Here is a 24,999-nt window from a genome sequence, read left to right as displayed (position 1 = left end):
ACCTCCGACTTTCAAATATTCATTTTGCTACAACTTTTGAACGGCTGAACAGATTTTGATCTAAAATATCCAAGAACTACCGCATAAAAAATAGTTATCAAACAAAAAAACCGCATCTAAATTGGTGCACCCGTTGATGAGCCACGTACACATACAGACAGACAGATATACAGAGAGACACACTCAGCGGTCAAACTTCTAACACCCCTCTTTTTGCGTCGGGGGTTAAAAGCAAAATTAACCTATTTACTTTTCCACATGATAATTTCTCAGAACGACATAGAAATGACGTGTTCCTGTGACGTCACCGTCCGATATCATCATAATGTGATATGAAAAATAAATGGCCGAATTTCCTATATGAGCGTTGGCAGTATGCAATGAAGAATATACTGTGTGTCTCCACGGTTGTGGGGAAGTGTGTTACAGTTAGAACAGATATTTATATACCTACCTATTGTTATGATATGTATAACACTACTAAAAAGTGTCCGCGGCTTCGTCCGCGTTTATTTCGTGCTTCCGCTCTTATAACTTATTATTGTAGTGTGCTGTGGTAAAGTTCTTGCCACTGAACCGGGAGGTGCCGGGTTCGATTACCGGTCGGGTCATGATAAAAAATGATCTTTTTCTGATTGGCCCGGGTCTTGGATGTTTATCTATATATGTATTTGTTATAAAATATAATATCGTTGTGTTCGTTTCCCATAACACAAGTCTCGTACTTACTTTGGGGCTAGCTCAATCTGTGTGATTTGTCCTAATATATTTATTTCTTTATAGACAATATCTCGGGTTCTGAGCAACACATCTCGATAAAACCTATATCAGATTGTAAGTGAGACCACCCGCTATACAACTTTGAAACCCGAATCAAATTTCTTCTAGTAGTTTTTATGTTACGCGCGAACAAACATACAGACAAAAAAAAAAATCTAAAAAAATAGTTTTGACCCCTACAATTTTTTTTTTATTTTTTTCTAAAGTGGTATGGAGATAGATATATCTCCATACCACTTTATAATGTACTAAATGTTGCCCGGGGCTTCGCTCCCGTGGGAATTTTGAGATAAAATATAGCCAATCTTGGATAATGTACCTTTCTAAAGGTGAAATAATTTTTTAAATCGGTTCGGTAGTTTCGGAGATTATCCGCCTCAAACATACAAACTTACTAACGCTTACCATTTATAATTATAGTATAGATAGGATGTGTTAGCCATGTTTATCGTTTCTTAAAATACTCGGTTATTCTCGAGAAACCCATTAGGGTGAAGTCACAACGGAATTTTTCATTTCCCCAAGATTATGCTGATAAATCCTGTAGGCGTCTGACCTTTGGTATTTCCGTAAGCCTTTTAATTTGGTCGGGTAACGAGGTTAAGGAGATTATTTCATTTAATATGGTTATGAAGTGGTTTACCACGAATCTAACGGATTCGAAAATTTATATATTGAGGTAATAAAGCAGCATTGTAATTGATCTCTGTACAGATCTTTATATCTTATCGAGAATATCATTGACACTGGTATCTGATTTTATTCGAGCCGCCTACAGACATGTGACATTAATTTTACGAGCAAATACTCGATTACATACAAGTAAACCAATGGGCAAGTTTCATCGCGAAGTTTTCCTTCACCGAAAGCAGGTGTTGGTCTATGAAATCTACTATATATGAGTCAGATTGGTATACAAACTCATATAATGTTGTTTGTGCCATATGGCATGAGTAGGATTCGAACCTGGGACCTATCGATCATAGATGGATGATCTTCAGCTATATTACGGCTTTATTACGGCGTAAATAGAGCCAAGAGTGGCGAAACTTTGACGTCTCTTTAGCTTATACTAGATGTTGCCCGGGGCTTCGCTCCCGTGGGAATTTTGAGATAAAATATAGCCTATAGCAATCTTGGATAATGTACCTTTATAATGGTGAAAAAATTTTTGAAATCGGTTCAGTAGTTTCGAAGATTGCCAAACATATAAATGTACAAACACACAAAGTCACAAACTCACAAACGCTTACCCCTTTATAATAATAGTATAGATTAGTTAGTTATACTTGTTTGTGGAAATGAGACTAAATATTGATATGTTACAAGTCTATCCCCTATGAGAAGAATCGTTTTTTTACCGTCCATTCCCTTGATTGGCTGAAAGTAATGATTACATTATACTTTTCTAGGGTCTCAGACCAAGAAAAAATTTATAATAAAATAAAATAAACACATATTATGCCATTTAATAGCGCCAATCATGACTGATCTGAGTGTGACTGGACTGTGTAACTAAACAAACACCTTTTCACCTTAGGTCTTCCAGACAGCCCACTGTGCAGAGCATACTGAGGAAACTCCAAACCACCTCCTATTGGAGTGTCGTGGCGTTGTATCAACAGAGAAGCATTCCTGGGAAATCCAGGGACCATGAGCAAAGCCTGCCGTACACCATCGGCGGTGCTCCGCTTCCTGAAGGAGCTGGGCTGGCTGGAATGATCAGCAGCGGCTCAGACTCCGCACGCAGAAAGGGCCCATACAAGAGGCTTAACTGAAGGTTCCTCGAAGGAAGTAGCGCTGATACTTTCATATCTTACGTCACAATGGTCTGTGACACATCTCACTAGTACGTCCATTGAAACCCAGCGGTGTAGTGACTCGAGTGGCTACAACATATGCTGAATGGATCTCTTTGTCAGGAGCAGGAGGAACACACACAGCACATCATTTGTGATAGCCTGCTCTGCTTAGGTTACGTGAATTTTTGTTTAAATGGACGATGTTTTTCCCATTGTTTTGTTTTTCACGTATATTTTGTTTTGTTAATTTGTAAATGTTTATTTAATTACATTACTTAACACTCCCGTAAGCTCACATGATGCTTCACGCGAATCGAAATACAGGTTAGCCCCTAGCTCGATCGCGGGTCGCTAATTGTGGACCGAGCGGGTTTGCACACATAATAATTGTAAATTTTGTTACATAGTTGTAAGAAACACTATCAATAAATTTATTTTCATTTATGTTGTGGTGTTTTATATTTTAGCAATAAAAGGTTTCTATTTATTTCTGAAATCTCCTTTGTGTATGTATTTTTTTACACTATTTCGCGTCTAATCCTGTCCGTTGCGTGTCTACTCTAGTTCTTGTCGTATCTAAATCGTCCGACCATCTAATTCTGGGGCGATCACTTTTTTCTGTGGCTATTTCCGCCCACAATTTTACTGGATGCAGGATACAAAATTAAATTTAAAAAAAACCAGTGGCTTTAACAAAATCCATTACTTATTCAATTGCCAAAAAACCGTACACAAACCTTTTATTAAAGGGATGGAGGACATTATATGGATTTGTATCGATAAACGCGTCTTGATTAATTCGAGTTCCAAATTTGAAATATGTATAGGGTTGCGTTGCGTTCTATGAGCTTAAAGAGGATTTTAGGGCTTAGCCGCAATGCGTTGATAGCTTTTTAGCTAGTGATGGGATAATTTTTATCGATGTTTAAAAAAAGTGAATGAAACGCAGTTTTGTGGTTAAATACCTATATAAAAATTGTGTTATTTTTCTTCATCAATTATCTATGTTTCTCTAACGACATATTTCAGGACATGTGTATTCGATGACCTCTGTGAAGCAGTCTTTTATAACGTTCGGAATTTCCATGTTCGACTCCCATACTAATTATTTTCTTTGGAGTCCTGAGTTGAGAATGAGTTATTTATTTAATATAATATCAGTCTGTAACTTAAACATTATTTTTAGGTGAAAAGGTACAAATTTCATTTACCATTATCTTACCAGTACCTTAAAAATTCTCATAAACTCTATTTTCTATCGAAATATATTCTATCGAGCCAGTAGTTTTTGTACCAAACAAAGTCTATGTCATGTACTTCGTAGAACAAACAAACTTCATGTTTTATCGACAAGAAACATCGACAACTGCGCAACACTAACCAGATTAATGCCCGTCTCCATGAATGTGTAAAAGTGTGTGCCCACCAATTAGAGGACGAGGCTGCGCAAACATACAAACAAACACATTTTTGTGACAGACATTTTTGTACTGGATTTTTTTTTGGGGACACACTGTCGCGCAGTTCAGAATGCACAAGGCAACTTTCTGGTCCACGATTCTGAATTTTATGAATTGTTATAAAATATGTATATACAAAAGTTAAATACTTAAATACACCGATAAAGTTCAATAGAAGCTTATAGAAAAGATTTATCTTTTGTGCAAATGAAGACTTTTCGAACGAAATTTACGAATTCGCATTCGCATGTGGTTAATAGACTCATGCGAATGCGAAATCGTAAATTTCATTTTCGGCTTTTAACGTACGTTAAAAGCCTAATAGACTCATTCATGTTTATTAAATCAGACGTATGTCTGATTGTGGTACTTAACTAATATCCATAAGGCGAGTTATATGAAAGTAAATAAAATATATATTATTGCCAATTGTTACGGCCAAAGCCTGGCCAACACAGGCGACAACGTATATGAAGAGAAGGGAGGCGACGCGACCGACATCCGTTTTTTATTCGCAATCTTCTATATACTTACGACAATGAAAATCTCTTGTACGCACCTTTGATCAAATAACAAATTCTAATCAACAAATTCAGAACCTAATATTCAGGCCTCTGCGCCAACGCCAATTTTATTCTGCTGTGTGTCACTCGAGTTCTTTCGATTCTAGTCGATTTTTTTTGCGAATCTTCGTAAGTGTGAAGTCGTGTCGAGCATCCAACCGCTCGAGGGTCGTCTGCAATTCTGAGGCTTTTTCTTGTAAGTGCTCGGGCCTAATTAGCTAGGATTTAGATTATCATCATTTTTAACCCCCCAAGCAAAAAAAGGGGTGTTATAAGTTTGACCGGTTAGTGTGTCACCGAAAAAAAAACCGCATACAAACGGGTGAACCGATTTGTATGCGGTTTTTTTTTTCTTTGTATAATAGCTATTAATTTTATGCGATGGTTCTTACATAATATGTTTGATCAAAATCAGTTCAGCCGTTTAAATGTTGTAGCGAAATGAATATTGAAAGTCGGGGGTTTTTTTAATTTGTCTAACAAATAAACTTGTTGAAGCTATAGTGGTGTAATGGTTAAGACACCCGCCTGTGAACCTAAAGACCCTAGGTTCGTATCCTACTCACGTGAGTGTATATCCGACTCGTGTATTCGTTTTTATCGACCATCACTTGCTTCCGGTGAAGTAAAACGAAGTTACATAATTTAACAAGTTGGTTTTTATTTGTTAGACAAATTTAAAAAAAAAACCCGGATTTCAATATTCATTTCGCTACAACTTTTGAACGGCTGATTCGATTTTCATGAAACACTCGCGATAAAGTTGTCTATGGCACTAAAAAACAAAAATCGAAAATCGGTTCATTCGTTTGGGAGCTACGATGCCACAGACAGATACAGACACGTTAAACTTATAACACCCCACAACTTTTTGCGTCGGGGGTTGAAAATAGGTTAAGCGAAGGGTCGAATAGGAGATGTATCTCGCGGACGAAGTCGCGAATTGTGAAGAAGAGGACGCTCTTCCCTTTTTATTCCGTCCATTAAATATCAAGTTAAATTCTTGTTTTGACTCGCACTATATGAAACATAAAAACTCAGTCATAAAAGTTTTGTCGTAACTATTCAAAACTGCCGGCAAGTTTGGAGATTGCCCGGTTAATGTAGCGGATGATGTGGAGAATATTGTGATAAACAATGTACTTGTATGAAAACGTGACACAAAATATGGTGGGAAAATTATCTATTAATGTTATAAACGCAAAGGTAAAGTATAGGCGGTCCAGGGATTAAGACGCTCGCCTCTGATCTAAAGGACACAGGTTCAAATCATACTGGCGTCAACCACTGAAGGTTTAGATCCACACTCGAGTCTTGGATAATTATCCATTTATGTATATGTTAAGTCCACTGCCGCGTCTGTTTGTCTGTTTGCGATAAACTCAAACACGAATGCATGGATTTTCATGAGGTTTTCACCAATAGATAGTGTGATTCCAGAGGAAGGTTTAGGTGTATAATTTATGCCATCAAAAATATGCTGTAAAAAACCCAAGTTTCGCAGCTCAGTTTTTTTACCGTGAAAAGTTGTGAGATCCATGTAATACCAAGTCGATTAATTTATTTAGACCCTACTTAAGGGACCTTCTGTCTTAAGTTATTACGCAAGTTATTATCATATCAATATTAAAAATCTTTTATGTTTTAAATATGTTATGAAATATAGTATCGTTGAGTTAATATCCCATTGTACATGTTTCGAATGGTTAACCCAATTTGTGTGATTTATTCATAAAATATTTATTTGCGCCGAGCAAACTAGTTTTATTCAGTTAAGGCGCTTACGCGACTAGCGTCTAGTAGACACGCACACAAACGCTAGCCTCTGATCCGATTCTCTACTCCTGTGGTCTCACGGTTCATGAGATACACCCGGTGACAGACGGACACATAGCGGGGTCATAGCAAAAGCGTCCCGTTTTACCTGTTAGAGTGCCGCACGCACTCTAAAAAACCCTAATAAAAACTCATAAAAACGTTTCTTCTATTTAAAATCCTAATCCTTTTTAACCTCAAACCAAAAGTGGACTTTAAAATCACAAGCATATAGCCAGGGCTTTTTATCCAAGAGTTTTTATTAGAAAACTTTTCTCATTCGCCCTGGATACACATGTAACCCGAAAACTTTTGTTTTGACCGCAAACAGACCACGCTTTGCTTCAAACATGTCATACTAATTATTGTGTAATTAGACAGACTCTCTATCTCATATCTCATTTTATCGGTTCCTTCCGTTACCGTAGGGCGTCGGAGCCCAGTGTCCGCTATCCTACTTCTTCGTCTCTATTTCACGCGGTCATCGGCTTCCGTAGTTGTCAGACCATCGTCACGCATATCATCCTTGACGACATTGCATATCAGACTGCTTAAACTCCGTAAACTGGCAGACAATGTTTAGTTTAGCGTGAATTTCCCACGGGAACAGTTATTTTTCCAGGATTAAAGGTACCCTATTTCCTTCTCCATGCTTCAAACTACATGTATGCAAAATTTCAAAAAGATTATGCGTGAAGAAAGAAAAGTGAGCGTGTAACAAACAAACTTACATTCGTATATATAACATTAGGATTAGGATGAATTGATATGCATGATATAACAGTGTAAATATAAAACTTACGAATAGCAAACTAAGCTCAAAGTTAGTATCAATTTATAGTACAATGAAAAATAATTTTGAGTGCAATATGATTTTTCATGTTGATCCCGAGCTTCTCAGCGTCACAACTCTAAATGCAAACAGAAATACGTAGATCAGAGTGAGAGAATAATTTCTCAAAAAGTTACAAACTATTGTCATGTACGGAGCAATACTTGTTTATATGAAGACAAGCCTTAGTTTCACGGTAGTTTGCAGCCAGTATGTTCGTATGGTAGTAGTTTAGTTACTTGCCTAAACGGCCAATTACAACTTCTACCGATAAATAGCTCCAGCGTTTAACCTTTTAAAAACTATGCCAATAAAAAAGAAATATTCTCAAAAACTTGCGCAATAACTTGTAACAGTGTGTAATTGGCTTAAGATTTATTGTCGACGGAAATTATGCGTAATGTGAACCTTAATGATGTAGAAATAAGATTTATTATGGCCCTATCTAGCACACTAGCGCCGCGACCACTTTTTGAACATTATTATTTCTTAGCATAAAAAAAACTTGGTAATGTGGACCCGTGCTGGTTTCACATTATCAGTAATATAACAATGTAAGTACACAATAAAGTACATGGTCAAAAGGTATACTGAAACATATTATGATTGTGATCAAGTGCTGATGAAAGGAAAATATATATATATATACACCCGTTCACGAGTTGACGCGTGAGTCGGCCATCGCGAAGCTCAACCACAATAGAGGGAACCTCCCGACCCGATCCACGATGCCGCTACCGGTTTGACCATTTGAATGTGCATGACATACTCGATCTCCATAATCTAACATAATAGATACCTATGTTACTTTCAGACACTTGAAGATCACAAATCACGTATATGTTTTACAAGTAAATGTCAAAATGTATGTAATAAACATGTCAAGGAAATATATAAATAATAATAGTAGAAGTTTTAGGAAGGGTCCAAGGTTTTTTATCATTTAAATAGTCGCTAATTGAGTAATAAGCATTAGCCATTAAAGCATTTTTAATATATGATTTAAATTTTGGCATTGGCAAGTTAATAGCCTCTACAGAGAGTTTATTGAACAATTTTACACTTTGACCCACGAAAGACCGCCTAACCTTTTTAAGTCGGAATCTGTTCATACAAAATTTATGCCTATTACGAGTGATTACACTGCTTTGTATGTTTGAGGCGGGTAATATCCGTAACTATTGAACCGATTTCAAAAATTCTTTAACCATCAGAAAGGTACATTATCCAAAATTGCTTTAAGCTATATTTTATCTCAATATTCCCACTGGAGCGAAGCCCCGGGCAACATCTAGTACATTAATAAAACTGTTAGGATGCTATGCCTGTTCAGAGGAGACATAAATATCATTGCTAGTGGGAAACGCCGATAGTACGATAGCGAGCGAAGGAGTTTTCAATTTGGGAAAATCATTAAAATATAGGAGACAACCAACTGTCAAATGTATTCAGAGATTGCTATGGACAAGACATATAGTATGTCAAGAATTGGGTCAGCTGCCCTTAAGACATTATATATTAACATAATATATTCTGTATGCGGCCAAGTGTATCGATCCTTCATAATGTATGTAAATATTATGTTATATAATATAATATGGAATTTTTATACATTATTATATAAAAACGAAACGGTGGTGGTGTGATGGTTAAGACCCTGTGGAACGAAAGGTCCCAGGTTCGTATCCTACTCGTGTCATATGAGTTTGAATACCAATCTGACCCAAGTATAGTAGTTTTCATAGACCACCACTTGCTTCCGGTGAAAGAAAACATCGTGAAGAAACCTGCATATTGGTTGATTAACTTGTATGTAAAATGAAGAAGGCAATGGCAAACCACTCCATTAATAATGCCAAGAAAGTTGTTATGAGATTGTCTCACACTTAATGATATGCGATATACCTATCTGTAAGTTATTAAGCAGTGGTGTGAACTAAATCCTACTCGTATCGAATATATGTATAAGACCTGTCGATCCATAGGCGGGCGTCTACCAATTACACCACCACTTCAAAAAAAAAACACATGCGTCCATTGAAATATCAAACTCACCATTGAACTATAGACAAAACAAAGTTATACCCACAAGTCCTTACAAAAGGACTTTTAAACTAAAACGACTTTTGACCCTTTGGCCTAAGCTCATTTGTATAACAATGGCGTGAATGAGAGCATTCGCGACGTGGGTATATTTACCGCCACAGCCTAACAGACAGACAAAAGCACGACTTGATAACTCATTATGCGATTTGTACGTTGAACTATAGAGTATGGAGTTTTCACCAATAGATAGTGTTTTTACTGAGGAAGTTATAGGTATAGAATATATAGTAGCTTATGACGCGTGAATTTCTCGGATTTTCACCGCCCATTACAGAAATTTGGGGGTTGATATATGAAAAAAGTAGGCTATATTTGAACGGCGGTCTTTATCTGCATGTTTTGTCCAAATTTCAACAAAATCGGTCCAGCAACGGTTTATTCGTGAAAGTGGAACAGACAGACATACAACATTTTTTCCCCGAGTAAAGTCGGGACGGGCCGCCAGTTGAAGTATAGCGAGCTTAGCAAGTTACGCGTGGTTCCTTCCTTGAACAGGGACTACTGTTTACCCTGCTTTGGTTGTCGTACGAGGCGACTCAGGGACGGAGCTGTAGCAACCGATTGGCAACAATAATACTCCCATAAAGATAGGCATAAGGCAGGTCGTGAAATTACAGTGAAATCTTCAAAATCGTAATTTTTTAATTATCAGTAGACAATAGGTATTTAATGGGAAAAGATTTTTTCTTAAAAAGACGTTAAATGTTCTTTTGTTTAAATAGGTATAGCTAATTAACACAAAACCTTTTTTTACAAAACAAATTACGTATTGCCTTTGCAACATTGCTCTAAGATGAAATAAAGTCCCCCAAGTCAACTCCGTGCACAAAACTCATTGTGCCGAACGATTAATTTTCAGAAATGCTCTTGAGGTCAAAATTAGGCCTGTGTTCAGCTGTCACCTACAGGGACTCTTGAAAAAAGGCTCTCAAACGTACATTGAGGCACTTGAGCCGAAGATGCCTTGCAGTACCATGGGGACCAGCCCGGACTGTTTCACGAGTTTTTTTTTTTAATATATTTCGAGTGCGTTTAACTTCAATCTAGTCTGACGGGGAACATAAATTAGATCTAGTATTACAGGATAGCTCAAAAAATAACTAGAAAATGTGCGTTCAGCCGTTTCGTCGAAATCGTCAGCTCTAACAGATGAAACGACGCGACCAGAGGAGTTTCTTAAATTTTTCAATTTAGTTTTCATTAACGCGGGCTCTGGGCTTCGGGACGTCACATCAAAGAATGACGCAAGAATGACAGAAAGAGAAAACGTCCAGTATTCGCCCGACGATTTTAACTGGCTGTAATTGGAAAAATCCAGTTACGGACCAGTTGTCAAAATATTCCTTTGTCGAAAAGTTTGTTTAGGGACCAATGACGCAGAAAATTGTACGAAATTAAATGATTGAGAGGCAAGTCCTGGAATATAATGTCGCTCGACATTGTTTGAATATGTTTCGTTAACTTCGCATCACCATTTGAAGGATCTTCAAAAGTATTAATATAAATAAATTGACAAACGCGGCTTTACATACTTGATTTGAGATGCTTCATACAAACTTCAAAATTTCGTTTTAATAATATAAATAATATACCTCTCAAAGCTGGGACTTTGAAGGTTAACATAATAAAAATATAATTTTAAGGTATTTTACAACCGCCGCCTGCCTATCAGTTAATTGTTGCTTATCAGTAATTATGGCATGTCCTTGCTCGCCTCGTACGACATTCACGGGAGTATTTGGAGTGATCCTATTCAAGGATGGAACCATAACTCAGAAAAGATATCTATGGTATAATTATTACATTACTAGACATATTGCAATACAAGAAAATTATTCCTAAAATTATTATACCTTTATATGTGGACAATTGGATAAAAGTAGTATCTGTTCTATATAGGCTACTAGCTGTTTAACCGCGGTTTCGCCCTCCTTAAATGCCCTCGGGAACAGTTTTTTCTTCGTATGAAAATGTGATTGGGATGGTTGAAATAAAATATTTATAGCGCAAAGTTTTTTTATTAGCATTTAGCGCCACCCATTGGAATACAGGTATTTCTCAAATACCACGGGAACAATAGTTTTTACCGGGATGAAAGGTACCCTATGTTCTTCTCCATACTATGTATAAGAGAAATTTCAAGAAGTTTGGTTGAGTAGATAACGCGTGAAGGGTGAATTTCACGAGCGTTTGAACGCAGCGTGTAACGTTTCATTCGTTTCCGACATTTTTTTTAATAAAGCATCTTTTTTTAAAATTAAACATTTATAAAATTAATATTGTACCAGTAATTTACTTATTTTTAAAATAGGATAATTAAATTGATTACTATGTATGGTACAATTTAATAAACACTAAAGCCCGCGGCGGAGCTCAAAACGCTCGTGAAATTCACCCTGAAGAGGTAACAAACAAACAAACAAACTCACTTTCGCATTCATAATATTAGTTGGAATCAGATCACTTTATCACCAAGTGGCGAAACAAACCTTTAACGTCATTGTCGAATGAAAACCCCACAACTTTTCATTACTTCTACGAAGCGCCTAAGAATGCGTTTAATATTTTCCGAGTGAGCTTTGCAAGCTTGTCCACGCTACGTTAGCTTTAAAAGCTCAGGTCTGAGGACTTTCATCTACAGTTGAAAAAATAATCTGCTTTTAAACTTTGCTATTAGAATATTTTTAGAGTTCTGCTGTTAAATATGTTTAAGTCTGATAATATGTGGCGACTCAACCTTGAAGTGTTACACACCTACGTTAGACTCAAGTTTTCAATAACTAACAAAATAAAGTAATACAGGCTGTGACATACGGACAGACGGACAGATGGACAAGACGACTATTAGGGTTCCGTTTTCGTCATTTAGCTACGGAACACTAAAAATACTAATAGTGGGCATTAATCACGCTAAAATTGATATTCCTAATAAAATCATAAATGCGAAGGTTTGTGAGGATGTATGCGTGTATGTTTGTTTGTTTCTATTTCACGCAAAATCTACAGGACGGATTGTTATTAAATTTGGTACACGGACAGAATATAATCTGGAATAACATATGGGAATAATAATAATATATACTTTTATCCCGAAATTCCCATGAGAGTGAAGCCCCGGGGTGTATCTAGTGCATAATATACGTTTATTTGCACATAAAATTGTTACAAAGTGAATTTTAGCGTTATTAATGCTCACTATTAGTAATTTTGTATTTAGTACTTGTGTAATTTATTCAGAATTGTCATTCCGATGGATTAAAAGATTAAGTTTTCAAAAATATAGCCTTTATGCTCGCCTTAAAAATATTTTTAATGTACGGAACCCAACACTAATTTCATGGGCTGTGTTTTATTATTGTCAAAGCAATCTTGTATGTAACAACATTCAAACAGCACTTTCAAAGCAGAGATCTTGATAAATGTTGTAAAAAAGGCTGCATCTTAAAATGAGTTGCTACTTGTATCTTTTTAATGTGCTTTAAAATAAATTTGTATTGTTTTGAAGATTATTTTGATTAAAATCCTACTTATATCATAAATGCGAAAGTTTGTGTATACTTATGTGTGTATGTTTGCTCTTTACGCAAAATTTACTAGACAGATATTTATGAAATTTGGTACACGGGTATAACATAACCTGGAAAAACACATAGGGTACTCTTTATCCCGCAATTCAAGCGAAGCTCCGTGGCGCAGCTAGTATCAGATATCTTTCATTTTGGCGTGTTTTTTGTTATATCCGTGAATATGACGCCTGAATTCCTGTGTGCGTATTGCGACTTAGCTATTTACATATCCAATATCGAAGAATGACAGAACTACAAAACATTTTCGCAATAAAATGAATATTAAACAATAAATATAAACATTATATTTGTCTGTATTTAAGACGTCAGGCCATAAACTAGGCGCTCCGTCCCGACAGCGCTTGCCAAACCACTCTTTCTAATTACCATTAGTCACTGTCCTCCCCCCTCTCCCCCTTCTCCCCCCTGATTGAAGGAGTTCAAACTTTAGGTAAGATCATTGTCGGCCCCTCGAGGGGGATGTTTAGGCCGTAACATTTTAAGGGGTAAACAGAGATCTCCTCACTTCTGTGGCCTAATGGTCATCACGCCGGACCGCTACACTGGAGGTCCCGGGTTCGATTCCCGGTCAGGTCCAAGAAGGAAAATGATCTTTTGCAGATTAACCTAGATCTATGATGTTTATCAAATACTATATGTTGCCCGAGGCTTCGCTCCCGTGGGAATTTTGAGATAAAATATACAGTAGCAATCTTGGATAATGTAGCTTCCTAATGGTGAAATAATTATTGAAATCGGTTGGGTAATTTCGGAGATTACCCGCCTCAAACATACAAACTCACAAACGCTTACCTTTTTATAATAGTTGTATAGATAGAATACAGTATCGTATATGACTTAGTATCCCATAACATATCACAAATCTCGAAATCGTTATGGGATACTAAGCCAGTTATATATATACACTATATATATATATATAAATCCTACCCTATAAGCTAACCTAACCTAACCGTGTTGCGGGCATATATATATATTTGCTGGAGGACTTTCTGTACATTTAAAACTTATTCTATGCCATCTCTCCAGGTTGAAGGGGGAACGAGAAAACTGACGATGTGTAAAATTCACATCGTTTCGATTTTGTTTCGATTTTGTTTCGATATTTTAAAGTAAACGTTTTAAACACTGTTAAATAAAAATATCGAGTCAGCTTCAAGCAAGTCCTAAACTACATTTTTACGAAAATTACATTTTTGCCACAAGATTTTATTGTCGGCAGAGCGATCATGTGGCATTTAACGCCTGAAAAAAAAAAACAATATCCGTGCTGTAAACCGTCGGGGAGTTCCCTCGTTGGGAGCCGGTCCTGGGTGCACCATCAGGTCATACTTGTCATAATAATGCAATCATAGGACTAACTAACTGGAAGTAGGAGACATTTTTATACTGCACATTTTTTTCAAGCGGCAACGGATGATTTAACTGAATCAGTATCCGAAGAAATTCGATGTAAAAAAATTACAAAACATATATTTTCAGTTACAATTCAGCTGATCAACTGATCGAGCATAATATTATAGATTTTTCTCTTTTGGAAGTCATTTTCTTTTTCATGTTCCGCCAATATTGTGAAAATTTGTGCGGTGAATAAAAAAAATACCCTGATTTTTTTTTTTTACTTTACCGATATTTAAAATTCAACCTTTAAACCAAAAATATATATGTATTACCGAGTTTATATATACCGAAATTACTTTACGTAAAGGCTTGTACATATTGAAGATCATCCCTGAAAGGACAGAGCGGGATCATAAATAATATAAGCATATATTTTCCTTACATCTGTTTACATTCGCCCTCGAAGGAATTTAACCTGGTATGTTTCTACTGAATTATAAAATTGACAATACATTTTTGTAGTTTGTTTGTGTCGTATTAGTCAAAATTAATACAAGAAAGATACATTGTACAACGGCGGACTTATCCCATGTCGGGATCTCTTACAGTCAACCGGCGATAGGTTTGTTTTGTCGGATGTGTGTGTACAGACGGCGACGGCGTAGAATATGATGTCGTATGAGGAGATAAGAAGCCTTAGACTGACAAGCCACAATATCATTCCCAAAGAGAGTTGCATCAGACAGGAGGCCGGCCGTAATATCACAACTGAATTTATAAAATCGAAAGGATATTATTGTCGTTTTGAGCTTTGACAAATGCTACTAATATCATAAATGCGAACGTTTGTGCGGATATTTATGTGTATGTTTGTTACTCTTTCACGCAAAATCTACTGGACGGATTGTCTACACGAGTAGAATACAACCTTTTTTAATATATGTATTTAAGACCTACATTTTGTTAATGAACGTCCTTGGAGAAAAGGCTGCTGTGAAGTTTGTTGCGCCGCTTCTTCTTCACCTGCGCTTTGGAAGCCGGCAGTAGACTTAGTTTATGTAATTTATTGACGTCAATAAGTGATGTATATATTATCCTAAATTGAATAAATAAATTTGATTTTGAGTAACACATAGGGTACTTTTAATGTCGAAATTTCCACAGCTTCGCAGCTAGTATTCTCCTTCTTCACAGTCGTATTCCTCATGGCTTAGGGTCGTGGTTGTTACGTGGAATGAAACACACACAACAACTTTCTTGGCATTATTAATGGAGTGGTTTGCCATTGCCTTCTGCATTTCACACACAAGTTAATAATAATCAACCAGTGTGCAGGTTTGCTGACGATGTTTTCCTTCACCGGAAGCAAGTGGTGGTCGATGAAAAATACTATACATGAGTCAGATTGGTATACAAACTCATGTGGCACGAGTAGGATTCGAACTTGGGACCTATCGATCCACAGGCGGGCGTCTTAACCATTACACCACCACCGCTTCTAGTATTACATAATGTAAAATTTGACATGAAGGTCCACAGATAAAATATTAATATTGAAGGTTCAATTCCTTTTTCTAAATGTATTTATTTATTTCTTTCAAAGAAATCCACCCAACCACATCACTCAAAAGTACCAGGTCAGGTCGAAACAAAACAAAAGTTTGTAAAAATTCCTTTTAAAATATGGGTCAGGTCTACAAAAGCTGAGGCTAATATAATCCTCAAAAAGCTGCATCTTCTCAACTATGCAAATGTGAGAGCTTTCGAATTGGTGCCATGTTTTGTTGTACTTACTGCCGCCATTTTGTTTTTGAACGATTCCGCTGGAAACATTACAAAATCGTGTCAAAAACACCTGTGCGATTTTCGTTCTCACTCGCACGCAATGGAAGTACTATTGAAAAATAATCGATATAATGAATTGGCTAATGAATTGAGTGGCGATAGTTCGGCATTCTCATAGGTTTATATTATTTAATTTATTATTTTATTTTGATAGTTGAGTTATATATTCGGTTTCGATTGCTTCCATTACGTGCGGAACTCAAAAAAATCTGCGCGAGAAATTCAGACACCACTGTCTTCTATTGCGCCTTAACTGATGTGACATATTGCATTTAAGAATGGGAAATATAATATTATGCGGTTTTGTTTGTTTTTTAACCCTCGACGCAAAAGGTGTGTTATAAGTTTAACGTGTCTATCTGTGTATCTGTCTGTGACGTCGTAGCTCCCAAACGGATGAATCGATTTTCGCTTAGTTATTTTTGTGTCATAGATAATTCTATCCCGAGTATTCTTAGCCATATGTCATGAAAATCGGTTCAGCCGTTCAAAAGTTGTAGCGAAATGAATATTGAAAGTGGGGGTTTTGTTTAATTTGTCTAACAAATAACACTTTACCATAGAACCTATATAATAAGTTATAGCTACCATAGTATGGTAGCTATAACACTCTTTGTTGCCTGCGTAATTATAAAATACTTATGTTTATATGCACAGTAGCGCCATCTACTTTACAAAGCGCTGGAATGTACGTATTTCTGTCTATTAGTAATTACGGCGACGTCATAGGGCACAAGTCAATACTAATATATAATGTCTCGTAGTGGACACAATGGAATTTGAATTGAAACTCAAACTCGAAATTTACTTGGTTTTAATGATTTTTTGGTTCTGAGCACAGTACAATACGTGGCTTCACATGCGAATGTAGAAATGACAAGGATATAATAAAATATGTAAGTAATTATTATAAATGTTTTAAGTTTCTTGCTATTTAAATCTATCAGGCGTTGTCCTGAACATATAATATTGAAAAATAACTGAACCGATCTAATTGATACTTGACAATTGAATAATTGAAACTTAAACTTGGCCTAGTTTAAGTTAGTACAAGAGTAATATGGACTACGTTTTACTTGCACTTACACTGTAATTCCTTAAAGAATATTTTATAATTGGTGAGTAAGTAACAAAAATTGATATTAATGAAAATTAAAGAAATCTTTTGTTGGCTATTTTCCCCAGCAGTGTGTCCCGTCTGAGCACAACAGCCTCAGGCCAAGTAAATAACATTTTTGATAGTGACATCTCGTCCTGGGAGACAGAGATAGCAAGATTTTTTATTGCGCTTGCGTCCTTGTAAATATTACCGTTTTGGGAGTTAATTGAGAGTACCATTTCTCTTTTGAGGTTATAGAACCCACTTTGCTAAAAGAAGGTGCTAGATTTGAGTATAAAATATCTACAATATTTAAGGAACTGAACGGTGCAGTAGTTAGTGCGCTCGACGCTGTCCACCAGTGTGCAGGTTTCCTCACGATGTTTTCCTTCACCGGAACCAAGTGGAACTATGAAAACTACTATACATGAGTCAGATTGTTATAAAATGTCATGTGAACCTGGGACCTTTCGATCACAGGCGAACGGTTGTTAACCACTTGACCACCGCTTCTCTGACATCTGTTATAACCCCCTACGCAAAAAGAGGGGTGTTATAAGTTTGACCGCTAAGTGTGTCTATCTGTCTGTGTACGTGGCACCATAGCTCATCAACGGGTGAACCGATTTGGATGCGGCTTTTTTATTTGATAGAAAATTTTTATGTGGTGGTTCTTTGATATGTTTGATAGAAATCGGTTCAGCCGTTCAAAAGTTGTAGCGAAATGAATATTGAAAGTCGGGGGTTTTTCAATTTGTCTAACAAATAAACTTTTAATAATAACACACACGTTAAGAATCTTTTTAGGTGAATGAAAATTAAAGGCACATCAAAATAACAGCTTTGAAAAGTCTTTTACACGTTCATTGAAAATAAATTTAATGCCACAAACAAAAAAAAACCTTGCCTCGTATCTGAATGAATACTCTACTTCACAAAGTTCACTTCCAAAATCGCTTTTATGTCGTGTTAATAAGGTATATTTTGCAATGAGTTGCGGTTGGGCGCAAATTGGCAGCTTACTGGTAATAATTCTTCAATTAAAGCGAGCGAATACTAGAGATTTGTGAAAGTTACAAGGCTTAAGCGGTAGCGTTTATCGTAACTACTTAATTATAAATGTGAAAGTAAGTTTTTAAAGAAGGATATAGGTTACCTTTCATCTCGGAAACAAATGTTCTCGTAGGAAATACACGCGAGTAAAAGTTAGTACGTCAGTAACCCAAATTCTCATAACTACTTCAATAGACATGAGTGCTTGGTACAGATGTTAAAAACAAATAAATAAATAAATATATTAGGACAAATCACACAGATTGAGCTAGCCCCAAAATAAGTTCGAGACTTGTGTTATGGGATACTAACTCAACGGTACTATATTTCATAACAAATACATATATAGATAAACATCCAAGACCCGGGCCAATCAGAAAAATATCGTTTTCCATCATGACCCGACCGGGTATCGAACCCGGGACCTCTCGGTTCAGTGGCAAGAACTTTACCACTGCGCCACCGAGGTCGTCAAACATTATGACCTTTAACCAAATGAATTGATATTGATGAATATGAGATTGAATGAATTTATATGGCCTAGATTTGTTTATTGTTAGATTGATTTGGATATTTATCTTTATGTTACGGCTAAAACCCGAAATAGGGCTGGACCTTGGTATAGCCTAATTATTTAGGGATATCGTGGGCCGGGTCGTGAGGTTCCCTCTATTATGGTTGAGCTACGCGATGGCTGTCCCATGCGTCAACTCGTGAACGGGTGCTGCGGTCCAGAGGGAACTGGTGATCTCCTTTCTCATATATTTTCATGTAAGTTAATTGTGTTTCACATCGATATATATATATATTATAATCAGCACTCGGATCACAATCATAACCTGTTTTGATATACCTTTTGACTATGTACATTATGTACTTTTATATATTATTAGAAAAAAAAAAACATTGTAAGAAACAATAATGGTAAGCCGATTTGGTATGATAGGGACCAACACTGTTCAAATGAGTTTCTTTCGGCATTTCTTCTCAGCAGTGGTCGTTCCGAAATGCCAGTAGTTTGTAGCTTGTGAGAAATAACTATAAATATAAACATTTACGAGAAAATGTCTGAATAAATGATTTGAATTTGAATATATAGATCTAGCTTTAGCCGTTTACATTTAGGCTAAACCTAGGTGCAGCCGGTCACAGATGGTTACAAATATTTGTAGCCGGCTTACCGTCAGCTAGACTTAAGTTTAGCCATTATCATGCCGGCTAAACCTTGGTAAAGTATATATATATGTATATAATATTTTAAAAATTGTAAGCCCTTCTGGCATAATAAGGACCAACACTGTTTGAATGAGTTTCTTTCGGCATTTCTTCTCAGCAGTGGTCGTTCCGAAATGCCAGTAGTTTGTAGCTTTGGTAAACATCATTTAATTTAGAATATGACGTGAAGAAGTGTCTGTGAAGGCCTAATCAATATATATAATAAAACAGTAATAAAGTGTTTCTGTACAATGAAGATATTTAAATAAAAAAATGGAGATCGATAGAGAATCAGTAATAGAATAAGAATTTAAAAAAATGTATGTTTGTCTGTTTGTTTGCACACGCTAATCTCTGGATCTACTGGATGGATTTGAATGAAATCTTTTTTGTTGTTAAGCACAGCTATTAAGAATAATATAGAAATGACGACTTAACAAAAATTGTTCAGTGTGATGAGCATTTTCTGTTTTAGATATAGTGGAAGTGTTTAAATAAAAAGTGTTACTTAATTGGATTTTCACTCTGAGCCTCCATCTCACACCAGCATATTCATCTATTTCCCTTATTGTGATTGTATATTAGCGTGTAATCTTTGTACATAAAAATGCTAGAAACAAAAAGAAATCTGATGGTCTTTAAAATCGCTATTTGCTCATGACTCGACACCGGCACAGACCATCAGAATCAGTAGCAGACTGGAGATTTATGAACATACAGAATCGAGTCTAACCCACACGTTAACGTCGATACAATGTTGTAGTTTGTACCATCTTGGGTGAGAATTTCAAAAGCAATTCACTACTGATTGACTTATGTAAAGCCCTTGCTCCGGTTGGAACTTCGTAATGCTAAGGGTATACTATTCCACTTATAAAGCGAAATAGAGTTTCTAAAGTAGATGGCGTTACTGTGCGTGAATCGAAAGAATTTTTAAAATCATTTTCCTGACCGGGGATCGAACCCGGGCCTCTCCGTTCAGAGGCAAGCACTTTACCACTGCGCCACCGAAGTCGATAAAAAGTACTGTATGTGTTAGTCCAGGCTATATTCTACCCGTGTACCAAATTTCATAACAATCCGTCTATTAGATTTTGCTTGAAAGAGTAAATAATATACATACATACATCCTCACAATCATTCGCATTTAAAATATAAGTATGATGGTATACATTCTAATTAAATAGGTAGGTTAATTCAACACTATTACCTGCTTTATGTAACATAATGACATCGATTCAGTTCTCTTTATATATATTACCCTACTCCATTTGAATATCACAAATTAACAACCGTATTAAAATGACAGATTCCAAATTCAAAACAGACATTTTGTTTATTTTTAATTGTAAGTGTATTTGTGGCCAGACTAAGTTTAGTTAGATTCTGTAGACAAAGATATACCTACGAACAATATTTGGAACGTAAAGTGTCCAAACAGGGAGACATTCCTTCCGGCCCGCTGTCGCTGAAGAATGTCCATTTTAAACAGGGTATCCTCGTGTCATGATTGTGCTAATTAAACAAATAATTCACCAACTTTTACTGTAGGATACTTTAGATTAAAGTATCGTAAGATAATATTGTAAATTCGAAAGTGAGTTTGTTCAGTTAATTGTTCATTATCTTTATACGCTTTATCTACTCAATCGATCATCTTTTATTTTTGCACGAATGTAGTTTGAAGTATGGAGAAGGACATAGGACATAGGGTACCTTCCATCCTGGAAAACAAAAGCTAGTACAGCTTTTGTTTTCCAGAGTACTATATAATTCTCAAATAGATAGACTTTATAATAGTACGTTTGACGATCTCGGTGGCGCAGTGGTAAAGTGCTCGCCTCTGAACCGAGAGGTCCTGGGATCAATCCTCGGTGGGGTCATAAAATGGAAAATGATCTTTTTCTGATTGGCCCGGGTCTTGGATGTTTATATATATATTTTATTTGTTATAAAATATAGTATCGTTGAGTTAGTATCCCATAACACAAGTCTCGAACTTACTTTGGGGCTAGCTCAATCTGTGTGATTTGTACTAATATACATATATATATATTTATTTATAGTAACAAAATGGCTGGACGACCAGACTCTCCCGGGGACGATCGAGCTGACAGTCGCTCGCCACAATCACACCAGCAAAATTGTGAAACGTCCTCTGAGATTCGTATATTTGTTACGACATTTTACATGGAACAATGATCGTCAAAATCGTAAAACGACATCAATCTAGAATATTATGAAACGGGACAGCGTTTGAGTTGAAGGGAAATTTTTGAAGTAAAAACTTTTGCGGCGTTGTTCACTTTTTGTCATGGGTAAAAAAATGTTAAACTCACGCGTAATTGTGACGCAACGACAACCAAACCGCAATGTGATTGATTCGCTGCGTCTCACTTCAATCGATCGATTCGATAGTGAGAAGTGAAATGCTAACCAGCACTTCGCCCAATCAACAATTCGTAAGACGTCAACAATGCACAACGTTGATATTCAAGTTTTCAGTTCAGCCGGCGCTCCCGGAGTGCTACCCGTTATTTTACTCAACGAAATCATCTACTGTTCATATCCTCATGTCTGATAGTCGTGACCCCCAGTAGCTGTGGCTCTCTTGAGTACTTCTATCGTATATACACTCAATTCTTTACTTGCATCCTTAATGTAAGTAACAGATCTTTCTTATACATAATAGTGTCAATTTAAGACCCTTACGGGCGCAATAAGCGAAGAGGGGCTGACTTGTCCATAATTATATATTGATTCAATTTATTTTAATAAATTAATTACTATTTCATTGGTACATATTCTTTCAAACTGGTCTAGCGACAGAATAAGATTGGATGCATCTCACGTTTGAGCATTTTCCTGATTTATTTCTGAGTCCGAAGTGCGCTTTACTACTTTTTTCTTCTTTGCTTCGCACAGTTTTCGGTATCTACTCATACTTCTACTTTGTATCCTAGGATCTTGTGTTACAGTACCCTGTAATCACACTGTCTCTTTAACCCTCCAAACCGGAACACAACAATGCAAGCTTATTATGAACGCGCACATACCTCTTTTATTTCCCAGACGTTACAGAACTTGTCACAAATGTCCGTGGTCATTGGACGTAGCTCAGCAGTATTCTGGTCGATTTTAGCCGACTTGACACCAAAACGAGGTTTAGTTTTTGTTTTGTTGTAGCTGGGTTACGTAATGAAGACACTGGCAGTATGTATTATGACGGTATTTGATGAAAAATTAATATGGCGGTAGAAGAAGATTCTACCGGGCAGGCGTCGCCGCCGTAGCTTGCCGAGTCAGTCGCCCAGTGACCACGCAGCTTTGTGATAAGGTCCAAAACATCTGGGAAATAAAAAAGGTATGTGCGCGTTTAATACCTGTATTTGCAAAAAATAAATTAATATATGTATATAATTGTAGTTTAATATGCAATCTACCATGCACACATAGGTGTTAAACCTGAAACAATGCCTGTTGTTTAGTATATAATTAGGCAACGCGAAAGTTTTATAAGTTTGGCGGCAGAGACAGCGAAACATGGCGATAATAATCAAAAACTATCATAAAAGATTTTTGTAACTAATGAAACCAATCAGGCCGCACACTAGTCGACAATCAAAGTCGAGACTTTACAACCGCGGCGACTGAGGAATTACGACATCTAATAAAAATTACATGTCGTAACAAACATTGTCGTGCAGTTTATGCTGGCTGTAATGTTGATCAACAGTGTAGCGGCACAAAAGACGTAGGATCTTTACGAGTTGTATGAATGCTATGGGCTGCAGTAATACTTTTTAGGGTTCCGTTGGCGGTGTGTTAGGTTCTGTTTATATCTCATTTGATAATTTTCAGGGTTCCGTAGCCGTAGTTTCCGTAGTCTGTCTGTCTGTCCGTTCGTATGTCACAGCCACGTTTTTCCGAAACTATAGGAACTATATACTGTTGAAACTTGGGAAGTAAGATGTATTCTGTGAAGCGCATTAAGATTTTATACAAAAATAGAAAAAATACAATAAATTTTGGTGGTCCCCATACTTAGAACTGAAAGTAATTTTTTTTTTTTTTATCAAACCCATACGTGTGGGGTATCTATGGATAGGTCTTAAAAAATGATATTGATGTTTTTAATACATTTTTTTTCTAAACTCAATCATTCATTCTTGTTCGAGTTCAATTGTTTGCGCGAGAGACACTTCCAAAGTGGTAATATGTGTGTTTGAAAGAGATTCTAGTAAGTAGTTTTTTTTTATACGTTATTGATCAACAAGAAATTTTATGTTATGTTACTTGCTGCTACGGAACCCTTCATGGGCGAGTCCGATTCGCACTTGGCCGCTTTTTAATTCAGTTTCTCCCTAATTCCAAATTCAATAATATTGATTAGCCATCATTACATACATATTATTGTTACCTTTGAAACTGATTCCGTGATATATTTAGACATTCATAAGGTCTTTAATTAGATTATGCAGCATCCCTCAAGATCTTTACAATAGCAAACTGCAGGACTAATTATTTCACGAGATGAAAAAGCGAGCGACGTACAACAATACACTTTCGACTTGAGGCAAAAATCCATTTTTTGTATGTATGTTTCTAAAGCGATAACTTTCGAACCGTTGGTCTGATTTTGATGAAATTCAAAAGGTATGTAGGATCTGTCAATAGAATTGTTAAGTTCGTGTGCATTCAAAATCGGTTAAGTCCCTGTGTGATATTGAAAAAGTCGTTGCAAATATTTGTGTATGTGCAAAATATAATGAAATATATATAGTTGTAGTTTAATAATGCAATCGACCATGCACACATAGGTGTTAAACCTGAAACAATTGCGAGCTTAATTCTAAACATAGTAATGTATCCAACATTGTAACAAAAATAAAGCTATATCGCGTTTCGTCGTCTTGCAGCTTTTACAGGAGCTTTTACTGGAGCTTTTAGTCGCAATCTCGGCGGATTATATTTGGATTAGTTGAGCCATGTTAAAGTTAAGATATTCGGTTAACATTAATTGGGAGAAACTAATCCCTTACTGGAACTTAACAATGTTATGGAACAAAAACTAAAATCTCGAACAAGAATGAATGATTGGCTTGTCGATAAGACATGTGTTATTTAAAATTATACTGAAAGAAATGGAAGATTTGGTCCGAGAAGACCTAAGAAGGGATATGCAAGCACATTAATGCGAAGTATCTGTCATCTTTGCGTGTTCCCGGTTGTATTCGGAGCTGCACTGGCGCTCCAAAGCCCAAGTTAGCGTAAAGAATTGCCATTAAATTTGATTCAGCTATAATTTTACAACCGGCTTGACGTCTCTTTGGGAATGCTATGGTTACCTTTCTGTTAAGCCTTTGTGTCCTTTATATGATATGGAGTGGTCCTACTCTTCCTACTCCAGAGCGGAACCACAAAGCCAACTGATGGTAAGTGGTCGCCGCAGCCTATCAACGCCTGCAACGCCAGCGGTGTCACACGCGCGTTGAGCTTCG

General features: G+C 36.5%; 1 protein-coding gene across 8 annotated transcripts in view; it reads right to left on the bottom strand.

Moving 5' to 3' along the window:
- The window catches only part of nrm (neuromusculin), a 399,429-nt gene that overhangs the window by 222,279 nt on the left and 152,151 nt on the right, over nt 1-24,999 (bottom strand). The gene's annotated exons all lie outside the window — the stretch shown is intronic.

Source organism: Plodia interpunctella, chromosome 26 (genome assembly GCF_027563975.2).
Source record: "Plodia interpunctella isolate USDA-ARS_2022_Savannah chromosome 26, ilPloInte3.2, whole genome shotgun sequence".
Lineage (NCBI taxonomy): Eukaryota > Metazoa > Arthropoda > Insecta > Lepidoptera > Pyralidae > Plodia > Plodia interpunctella.
This window is presented reverse-complemented; position numbering and strand designations above follow the sequence as displayed.